Source organism: Berghia stephanieae, chromosome 7, assembly GCF_034508935.2.
Source record: "Berghia stephanieae isolate SIO BIC M18660-M18661 chromosome 7, UCSD_Bste_1.3, whole genome shotgun sequence".
Lineage (NCBI taxonomy): Eukaryota > Metazoa > Mollusca > Gastropoda > Nudibranchia > Aeolidiidae > Berghia > Berghia stephanieae.
The window spans coordinates 62,646,427-62,656,172 of record NC_088366.1 but is presented as its reverse complement, the minus strand read 5'-3'; the positions used below and the strand labels follow the sequence as shown (position 1 = coordinate 62,656,172).

Here is a 9,746-nt window from a genome sequence, read left to right as displayed (position 1 = left end):
GAGTTGTCGTTAGTAGTGATCATGGACACAAGTGGACCCATTGGTTGAACTATTGAATACAACTCACGATTTGTTTTCTTTTGTGGCCAAAGCCTGGCATTTTGACGTCATTTCTTTTTGGTCAGTGCCAGGTTATAAATGTTAACGATGGCTACGGTTGTACTCCTATTAGGATTTTGCATCTCTCGTGTAAATTTTATTTGAGAAATCCAGTATTATTTCTACAAGGATATTGGTATCTAGGCCTGCAAGCAATGTCGACTTTTGGGACACCTCATCATTTGTCAGAAGGGCTGGAGCTTACGTACATATTTATTTTGCAGGCCTGACTGGTAAGCGAACGCAATTGGATTCAATAGTCTGATGCCACGTCGCTCATCAACGGCGGCCATCGTGGTTCTAAACAAAGAAAATCATTACTTTTTATTCTTCAAGCTGGCTAGAACTTTTCATATATCTTGTGATCAGAATGTGTAAAACTCAAAACATGATCAAATTTATGTGTTTTCCCCCTCTGGATACGCTTTTATACTCGTCGGAGAAATAATATTTCATACGGGCGTCCACCATTGTTCCGATAGTTTAGAGCCAGTTACTAAGTTACGAGTTACGAGGGAAGTGACGTTATGACTGTTGAAGCCTATTACGGACTTAATTCAACAGATCTGTAATGGAGAATGCGTTGGTTTGAGGGTGTTTCCATTTCAACTACGAGACCACAATAATTTGGGTCTTCAGATATAGATAAGTAGGTACCTAAACAGGTACTCTGTGCGGCTATGTGGTCTAGTGGTATGACACTCGCTTTCGGATCGGAAGGTCCTGGGTTCGAGCCTCGCGCTCGCGCATAGTTGAGTCTTTGGAAAAGGATCTTTGCTCACATTCTCTCACCGTACTCAGGTGTATAATGAGTATACCTGGCCGTTAACAACGTTGTCTTTGTCCGAAAAATTGTAATATCGCATAACAGGCGTCATGTCCCGTCCTACATGTTAAATGTTGCTGTTGACCAGGGACCCCTTGTAAAGCGCTTTGAGCACATTTAGTGGATATTGCGCTATATAAAGCTCAATTATAAAAGCTCAATTACTAACACGTTGGCCGAGCCTTTAGCATTACTTGATCAGTTAGCTGAATACACTGTTGGGAATCTGGATCACCATTAGTTACGCCAACTTGGCGAACATTTCAAAGATATATTTTTTTTAATTTTAATTTTTTTGTTTGTTTTGTTTTTGTTTTAGACCTTTATTCCATAATGTGATGTTCTGTCTCCTAATCACTCCGAAATAATTTAGATAATCAAATTGTCTGATATCACCAGAAATCATAGTATGGTAGTCATCATCATCATCAAGTGCCAGGCCTGTTGCAGACATCGGCGATCATGTCCCTCCAACCATATCTGTCCTCAGATCTTCTCAATAGCTCGATTCCTGTTCCTCCTCCACCAATCCATCTGTTCAGATTGTCAATGAAATCTATCCTCTGTCTCCCTCTTCTTTTCTTCCCAGCACCTTTACCGTAGTAGGCCTACAATCTTTTCAATTCCGTTTTTTCCTGTAAATATGTCAGAGAAATTTTAACTGTATGGTAATATCCGACGTGTATTTAGCTTGTTTGTTATTATGATAACCCAATTTATTATGGGCTCAATGTTGTAATGGAAATTTTTTTAAAAATCACGCAAAATATTGTCCATTACAACAATGTTAAACTAGGCCCATAATTGCGTTCGGATTGTAGATCTGCATATATGTAGACGTCGGCAATATACATTCCTAGTTACCGATACTAATTTTTTGAGCAAGCTTCATTTTCATCTCAATTTTGATGACGTCAAAGTAATATTGTTAAAAATGTTGTGTTTGTTTTTATGACGAAATGACGTCAGATAATCACTCTGACAACTAAGTCTAGACTTAAGTTCAGCCATTTCACATTTCCATTGTGAGGCGATATGGCATGACGTACCTTCGAACGTTCTCTTCAAAAACTGAGATAAAGATCTACAACTAAAACGACGCCAGCAAGGCCATAGGACAAGATAGCACGGTGGGGTTGGGATTAATTAAAATACCAACAATCTAGAAGAACAAGATTTAGAAAGAATCGTTTTCAAGATGAGTACCAAGTCGTGTCGTAGTGGTCGTACCCCAACCTGCAGCAAACCTACGCCCGTATGCGAGAACTGCAGACCTCTGAATCCGCAACCATTCCCACAGAAGAAGGGAAGAAGGAAGTCATGCCCGCCACCTCCCCCACCGTGCTGTCCTCGAAAAGAGCCTGTTGATGAATGCTGCCCTCCGCCACCCTGCCCTCCGCCACCCTGCCCTCCGCCAGCTTGTCCACCCCCCTGCCCTGCTCCAAAAAAGAAATGCGGATGTTAGCGAAGAACCATCAGGATTGACACGTGAGGGACCTGTCCAGAATCTTGCCGATTGAATCTTGTGGAGACTTTCCATTCAGGTGAGTTTAATTTGAAGTCGAGAAACTATTCTACTATACTCTCCATCTCTTTAAAATTTTAGCCAGAAAACGCATCATTCAAATGGGTGAAATTCCACATGCAAGCGCCACTGTATAGATAGTATTAGTAAATATATTGAGTTGCTTATCTTAGAATTTATCCAAAGAAAGAAACTAAATGATCTATCAAGCCACTTAACTTTTCATTATTTTCATCCCTAAAAAATCTCCAGTCGAGCCAAAGTTATGTGGCCATATTTGGTTAATCTGTTGTTTTTAGGGATAAAAATAATGGGGAGGCCTTCCGAAAGCTCCTACATCCCCAGTATTCTCGTATTTATATAATAAAAAAAAGTCTCCCCCCTCCCAAACCCCTTACTGGAACATTATAAAAAACAAGAATACTGGGGATATAGGAGCTTTCGGAAGGCCTCCCGTTTTTTGTTTTTTTTTCTATTAGGGTTAGCTCTTGGTATGAAGATTTTTTTTCTATTAGGGTTAGTTATAGGTCTAAAGGTGCTAGGGTATTTGTTTGTCCTATTAAGGTTAAAGGTACTAGTACAAGGTTAGGTTTTATTTTTTCTTAGGGTTAGTTGGGGGAATATTTGGGTTGTTTCCCTTAGCACAAGGAGCTTTCGGAGGACTCTCTTAATTTTTTTTAATGAAATGTAACGCAAGCGATCTATTCAAGAATAGATTAGATGCTGTGATGGAAAGTTATATGCATAGTGTAGAAGTGCCTCCCACCCAAAATAGCTATGATCAAAAGATCAGTAGAGAAACTGTAGTCTAGGCTAGCCCCTGATCACAAGATCAGGTAGGGAAATGCATTAGATCTGTTGTGAACAAGACAGTCAGTGACTGGAAAGACTCGGCGACAGGCCAGTGGCCTAATCAAGCGACGTCGATACCTTCTATTCTATTCTAAGAGCATAATATGATGGATTGTAAAATGTAATGAACAAAAATGAATATAAAAGCTTTTAAAAAGAACAAAATAACAACCCCCCCCCCACACACACACACACAAACGGACTGTTTCGGGCTCAAAATCCTTATTGGGTTAAGAACAAAGCAATAGCACACTTAATACATCCCTTACTTAAATTTCAGACAGCTTGAATTGCAAATATTATCTCCTCATGATAGTGCTTTCCTATCATTGTTGAAATTGAAGGTGTCTTGCTAAGATTTATCAAATATATTGAGAGAAAAAAAAATTATGAATAGGACAGCTTCGAAAAAGAACAAAATACCAAACGTTTCACGTTCAAAACCTTTCTTCAGCCAATACCTAAATTAAAACATTTTTTTAAAAACGTTAATAAATCACTTGAAGTCTAGGGAGACGACAGAAGTATTAGGCACGCCTTATCCCCAAGTCATAGGATCTTGAATACCGTACGCTTAAATGTGTTCTTGCAGCTTACTCAATCCTAAAGATTTTTGCTACTTTTCAAATGTTTTAAAATGAGTATGTACAAATATAGTCTTATTCAACTACCATTAACATGTAAAAACTAAAAAATTAGCTTTGATACTACGACTATAATTTGTCTCAGAAAAATGTAATAAGTCGGCATGGGGTAAAATTAACCCGGGTAAACTACGGATAAAGTCGGTGTTCGGGTTGAGTGAGTTTAAAAAATGGATCAGAAACATTTTACTCTTCATAGAAAATAAAAGTTGGCAAGTATTTTTTTTCCTTCAATTCTACCTCCTTGTATTTGTAGTCTTGGCATCCGTCCGAAGGGGAGGCCTTCCGAATGCTCCTCGTGCTGGCATTTCTTTCAATCGGTCCTATGTCATTGCCGTCCGGATGCCTAAGAAAGCCGTCCGGACGGCTTCTGGAAAGCTTCGTATAGCTTTGAGGGCCTCCGGATGGCTTGAGAATGCTATAGATGACCTCCGGGCGGAAATTAGTCGGACCGGTACTGAACGTTTCGTTTAAAACAAAAACGGTTCGGTCCAAAACCCCTTCTTGAGGAAAATATTTAAAAACTGTCTTCAGAAATTGGGCATTTGGGAGGGCGAAAACTTTGTTTTAGGTGTCCTGCGAACGCGTTCTTCGGTGCAGAGTTGCTTGGCAGACCTTATTGCCCACCACCTAAATATCGTATATTATGTAACTAATTTCAACTACCACACCATCCCCACATATATATATATATATATATATATATATATATATATATATATATATATATATATATATATATATATATATATGCACATATATATAATATGCTTGTGAGTTTTTAGGGGGTTTTTTTCCTTGGTCTTTAGAACATTCTTTTAATCCAGCTCGTATCATACAAATGGACACTATGTAGAGGGCATAGAGCATAATCATTGTTATGCGTTATATGAATGTCATGCATTATATATTATTATTATTATTATTATTATTATTATTATTATTATTATTATTATTATTATTATTATTATTATTGTTGTTGTTGTGTGTTGTTGTTATTGTTATTATTATTATTATTATTATTATTATTATTATTATTATTATTATTATTATTATTATTATTATTGTTATTATCACCATCATCATCATCATGATCATCATTTTCATCCTCATCATTGTTTGTGGGACAGCAGAGCCATTCAAAATTCGTGGTCATAAAAAGAAACACACGTCTCGTGGTATTCGATCCGCGACCGTCTGCTTCTGACTCAAATCAAAGTCAAAGGCGGGGGAATTATATTCGGCTTACCCTTCTGATGCCTTTGTCACTTGCCTAATTAATCCAAATGATGGCGTGGACGAATCCTAGTAAAGAAGATGTGAATGTGATTTGGAAAAAGACATCGAGGTTTTGAAGGTTCTGTCCCGAGTCCGACCGTAGCCTTCGTAAAGTTATGGCCTGATAATGACCAAAAAATGACGTCAAAATACCAGTCTTTTGCCACAAAAAACAAATCGTGAGTTGTAGTCACTAGTTCAACCAATGAAATAGCTTGTTTCCATGAGCACTACTAACAACTCACTAGGCGGTGCAAAAACCAAATAATGACGTCAATCTGCCGGTCTTTTTGGATTTCAGTATCGGGCTATAACATAACGATGGCTACGGTCCGACGCCGCCTTTGAAATGTAAAAATCATCCACATACAAGTTTCTTTCATTCCCTCTGTTTTATTTCAGATACAAGTACAAGCAAGGCTCGGGATGGGCCCAGGGTCCAGGAACCAGGGATTAAAAAAAAATAATGAACACTGATATAAAAGTATAAAATAAACAGAACAAAAGATATACGAGTGTTTGTTTTTTATTGCTTGTTTTGTTTTCTATACATTATTTGGTCGAGTGGTATGACACTCGCCTTCGGCAGAGCATCTAGTTTAACGTTGTGTTGTGACGATGCTACCAGGCGGGTTCGCGACGGTGCACGAATGCGGACCGGACTTTGCTGATTGGGTCGATCGTCATAACATCGTAGTGTGAGAACCATAAGAGGCTGCTGCCTTCGGATCGGAACGTCTTCTTTGAGTCCCGCTCTGAGCGGTGCATCGTTGAATCCTTAGAAAAGGCTCTTCACTTACACTTACATTCTCTCATCGTACTCGGGTATAAAATGAGTACCTGACCGTAAACAGCGTTGTCTGTGTCGGGGGAACAAATTGCAATATCGCCTAATACTAATGTGCGGCTATGTGGTCTAGTGGTATGACATTCGCTTTCAGATCGGAAGGTCCTGGGTTCGAGCCTCGCACTCGGCGCATAGTTGGGTCCTTGAAACAGGCTCTTTACTCACATTCTCTCACCGTACTCAGGTGTAAAATGAGTACCTGGCCGTTAACAGCCTTGTCTTTGTCCGGAAAATTGAAATAGCGCCTAACAGGCTTCATGTCCCGTTCTATATATTAAATGCTGCTGTTGACCAGGGACCCCTTGTAAAGCACTTTGAGCACGTTTAGTGGATATCGCGCTATATAAAAAGCTCCATTTTTAAATATATTTTTTAAAAATAGGCGTTGTGTCTCGTCGTCCCACATGTTTAGTGTTGCCGTTGACCAGAACAAGTGTGTATGAAAGGTGCCAGACAAAGCAAGAAAGAAAAATACAAGGAAAAAAAAACATCCCAAAAAATCAGTCTGTTTCGAGTGGGGATCGAACCTCAGACTTGATGGCCAGGGACCCTTTGTAAAGCTTTGAGCACGTTTAGTGGAAACTCCGCAATACAAAAGCTGAAGTTTTTGGGGTTTTGAAAAATCCTTTTTTTTTAAGTCATCGGCTTTACGAGACATAGACCGTCTAACATGCGATTCATTGGAGATAAAGATAAAGGGAGTAAATCTGACTCATGAATGAACAACACAAAACAAACGACGTTTCGGCCTTTGGCCTTTTTCAAGAAAACACAAAATACATTTACATGAGTCAGATTTACTCCCTTTATCTTTATCTCCATTTTATTGACTCATTTAGGCACCTCTATGCGATTCATTGCCCCCAAATGGTACTTTTTGTGCCTGAGTGGTATGGAATGCTGAAAATTGAATATACAGTCTCGTCAAAACTATGAAACTTGTTTTAAGTTTATGAACAAAATGAATAGACTCTAGATATCTAGATATAACAGTTTCGAAGAAAAAAAAAAGAAAAAGAATTAAAATAACAATCCTGGAACATTTCGGGCTCAAAAATTGAAGTTATTGGAGGTAATTGAAGTGCCTTTTCCAAGGACCCAACTTTGAGCAGCCAAAGTGGGACTCGAATCAGGGACCGAGAGCGAGTGTCATACCACGTGACCAAAAAGCAGCACATAACACATACATACACTTAAGAACATTCTACAATTATGTTTTTTTTTTTTTTACTGGAAACGTGTATGTTTGTATAATATGAACTTATTTACAAGGTGGGTAATGTGTGACTCTCATGAGTGAGGTGTGTGTGTATGTGTGTGTTTGTGTGTGTGTGAGAGAGAGAGAGAGAGCGAGAGAGAGAGAGAGAGAGAGAGAAAGAGCGAGAGAGAGAGAGAGAGAGAGAGAGAGAGAGAGAGAGAGAGAGAGATATAATAATAAAATAATTGTTAAAAAATTAAAATAAAATTCCCTTCATTCATCCCCGAGGGGAAAATTTGTCTTTAGGGTCTATCCCAAGGGAAGACTGGAATAACCCAGGCGTCAGCCGCAGTGCAGCGCCGCAAAGTGAGCTAGGGCAAGGTGAATTGCTCAAGACCACACAACGAGGCGGGGTAGTTGAACTCGGTACCTTCTGGGTACGAAGCAAAAACCGTACCGCTGAGCCACGCTGCCCCCTTATGTTGTGTGTGTGTGTGTGTGTGTGTGTGTGTGCGTTGGTATCTATGTGTACATGCATGGTAATGGTAGTGTTTTGTTTTGGACGACTGTGTGGTGGTAAGGGGTAGGGGCGGGGTGGCAACAATCTGAAGAAAATTCCAAACCAATGTAAATCTCTCTCTTATCATTACAATACAACGTACAGATAATAAATCAATACATTGTAATTTGCATTGGGTTATCTACATTATTTGTATAATTATCTCTACCAGTAGTCAGTAGTAGTATCAGACTATGATTCCTAAGTTAACTCAGTCAACCCTAACACCGACTATACCCGTAGTTTACTCGGGTTACTTTTACCCCATGTCCATTTATTATTACATTTTTCTGAGACAAATTATAGGCGTAGTATCAATCAAAGCTAATGTTTTTAGTTTTTACATGTTTATGATAGTTGAATAAAACTTTCTATGTAGACTACATGCTCAATTTTAATACATTTTATTTTCCAATTTTGAAAAGTAGCAAAAATCTCTAGGATTGAGTGAGTTAACTATTAGTTCAGTGACCGCAGTGATTGATATAAAACTGGAATGTGCCCTGACATAATTATTTTTTGAATGCGGCTTTTTTTTGTTTTTTTGTAGCGTACGTAACGATGCAGCCTTTCTACATACACATTGGGACGCGGAAATTATAAGAAAAAGAAAAAAGAAGGCAGAAACAACTTTCTTGACAACACAAACTGCCTTGACTTAGACTTAGAGAATAATTCATGATCCTCAGTTAGTTGACTTGACCACGCAAACACACGTTCGTTGAACATCTTGCAACTACACATAGTAAAACTTAAAGGAATTATAATTTACACGGAGAGGGGATTTACACACACACGCACAAAGAAAAATAAAAGAAGAAATATCATCTCTCCGGAACAGATACAATGAAATCCATATAAAACCAACACTCTATTAAGTCAACTTCTGCTTAAAGTTTAACTTAAAGTCGCTTTCGGATAGGAAGGTCCTGGGTTCGAGCCTCGCTCGGCGCATAGTTGAGTCCTTGGAAAGGGCTCTTTACTCACATTCCCTCACCGTACTCAGGTGTAAACTGAGTACCTGGCCGTTGACAATTGCCTTCGGATCGGAAGGTCCTGGGTTTGAGTCCCACTCTGACCCTGAGCGGCGCATAGTTGAGTCCTTGGAAAATGCTCTTTACTCGCAGTCTCACTCTGTACTTTGGTCTAAATGAGTCCCTGACCGTTAATAGTAATAGCGTTGTCACGGTCTTCATGATAACATTCATTTCCAGTACGATTTAACTCACTCAACCCTAACACAGAGTATATCCGTAGTTAACCCGGGGTTACTTTTAAACCATGCCTATTTATTACATTTTTCTGAGACAAATTATAGGCGTAGTATCAAAGTTAATGCTTTTAGTTTTTACATGTTAATGATAGTTGAACAAAAGTGTCTGTCTATATGCTCGTTTTATTTTAATACATTATAGCAAAAATCTCTAGGATTGAGTGAGTTAACACTAACACTAACACCGATTACATCCGTATTTTACCCGTGTTACTTTTACCTTTGGTATAGCTGTCTTTGTCCCATGCCTCTTTATTACATTTTTCTGAGACAAATTATAGGCGTAGTATCAAAGCTAATGTTTTCAATTTATGCATGTTAATGATAGTTGAATGAGACTATCTATGCACATGCTCATTTTCAATACACTTTTTTCCCAATTTTAAAATGGAGCAAACATCTCTAGTCTAGGATTGAGTGAGTTAATAACTGTAATCCAGTGGAGCGGCATTCGTGTAGCCCCAAACCAAGCTGAAAAAAAAAACAATCCTGGGATCGTGGATAGCTCATACGGTAGAGTCACGCTCTTCCCGGCCAGGCGGAGTTGTCGTACCAGTAAGGTCGCGGGTTCAAACCCCATCACCGCCGCGAAATTTTATTCTCTATTTTTGTCATCTGGCACTTTCCCACTCACTTTCATCTCTT

At 38.9% G+C, this 9,746-nt stretch overlaps 1 protein-coding gene across 1 annotated transcript in view; it reads left to right on the top strand.

Annotated features, from left to right (window-relative positions):
• Window positions 1–5,734, top strand: part of LOC144977626 (uncharacterized) — a 17,195-nt gene extending 11,461 nt beyond the window's left edge. The window contains exons 5-6 of the mRNA XM_078923038.1: window positions 1–2,469; window positions 5,627–5,734. The exon at window positions 1–2,469 is cut by the window's left edge and continues 703 nt beyond it. The gene's annotated coding sequence lies outside the window, so the exon portion shown is untranslated. The remainder of the gene's footprint in view (window positions 2,470–5,626) is intronic.
• Window positions 5,735–9,746: the final 4,012 nt, after the last annotated feature.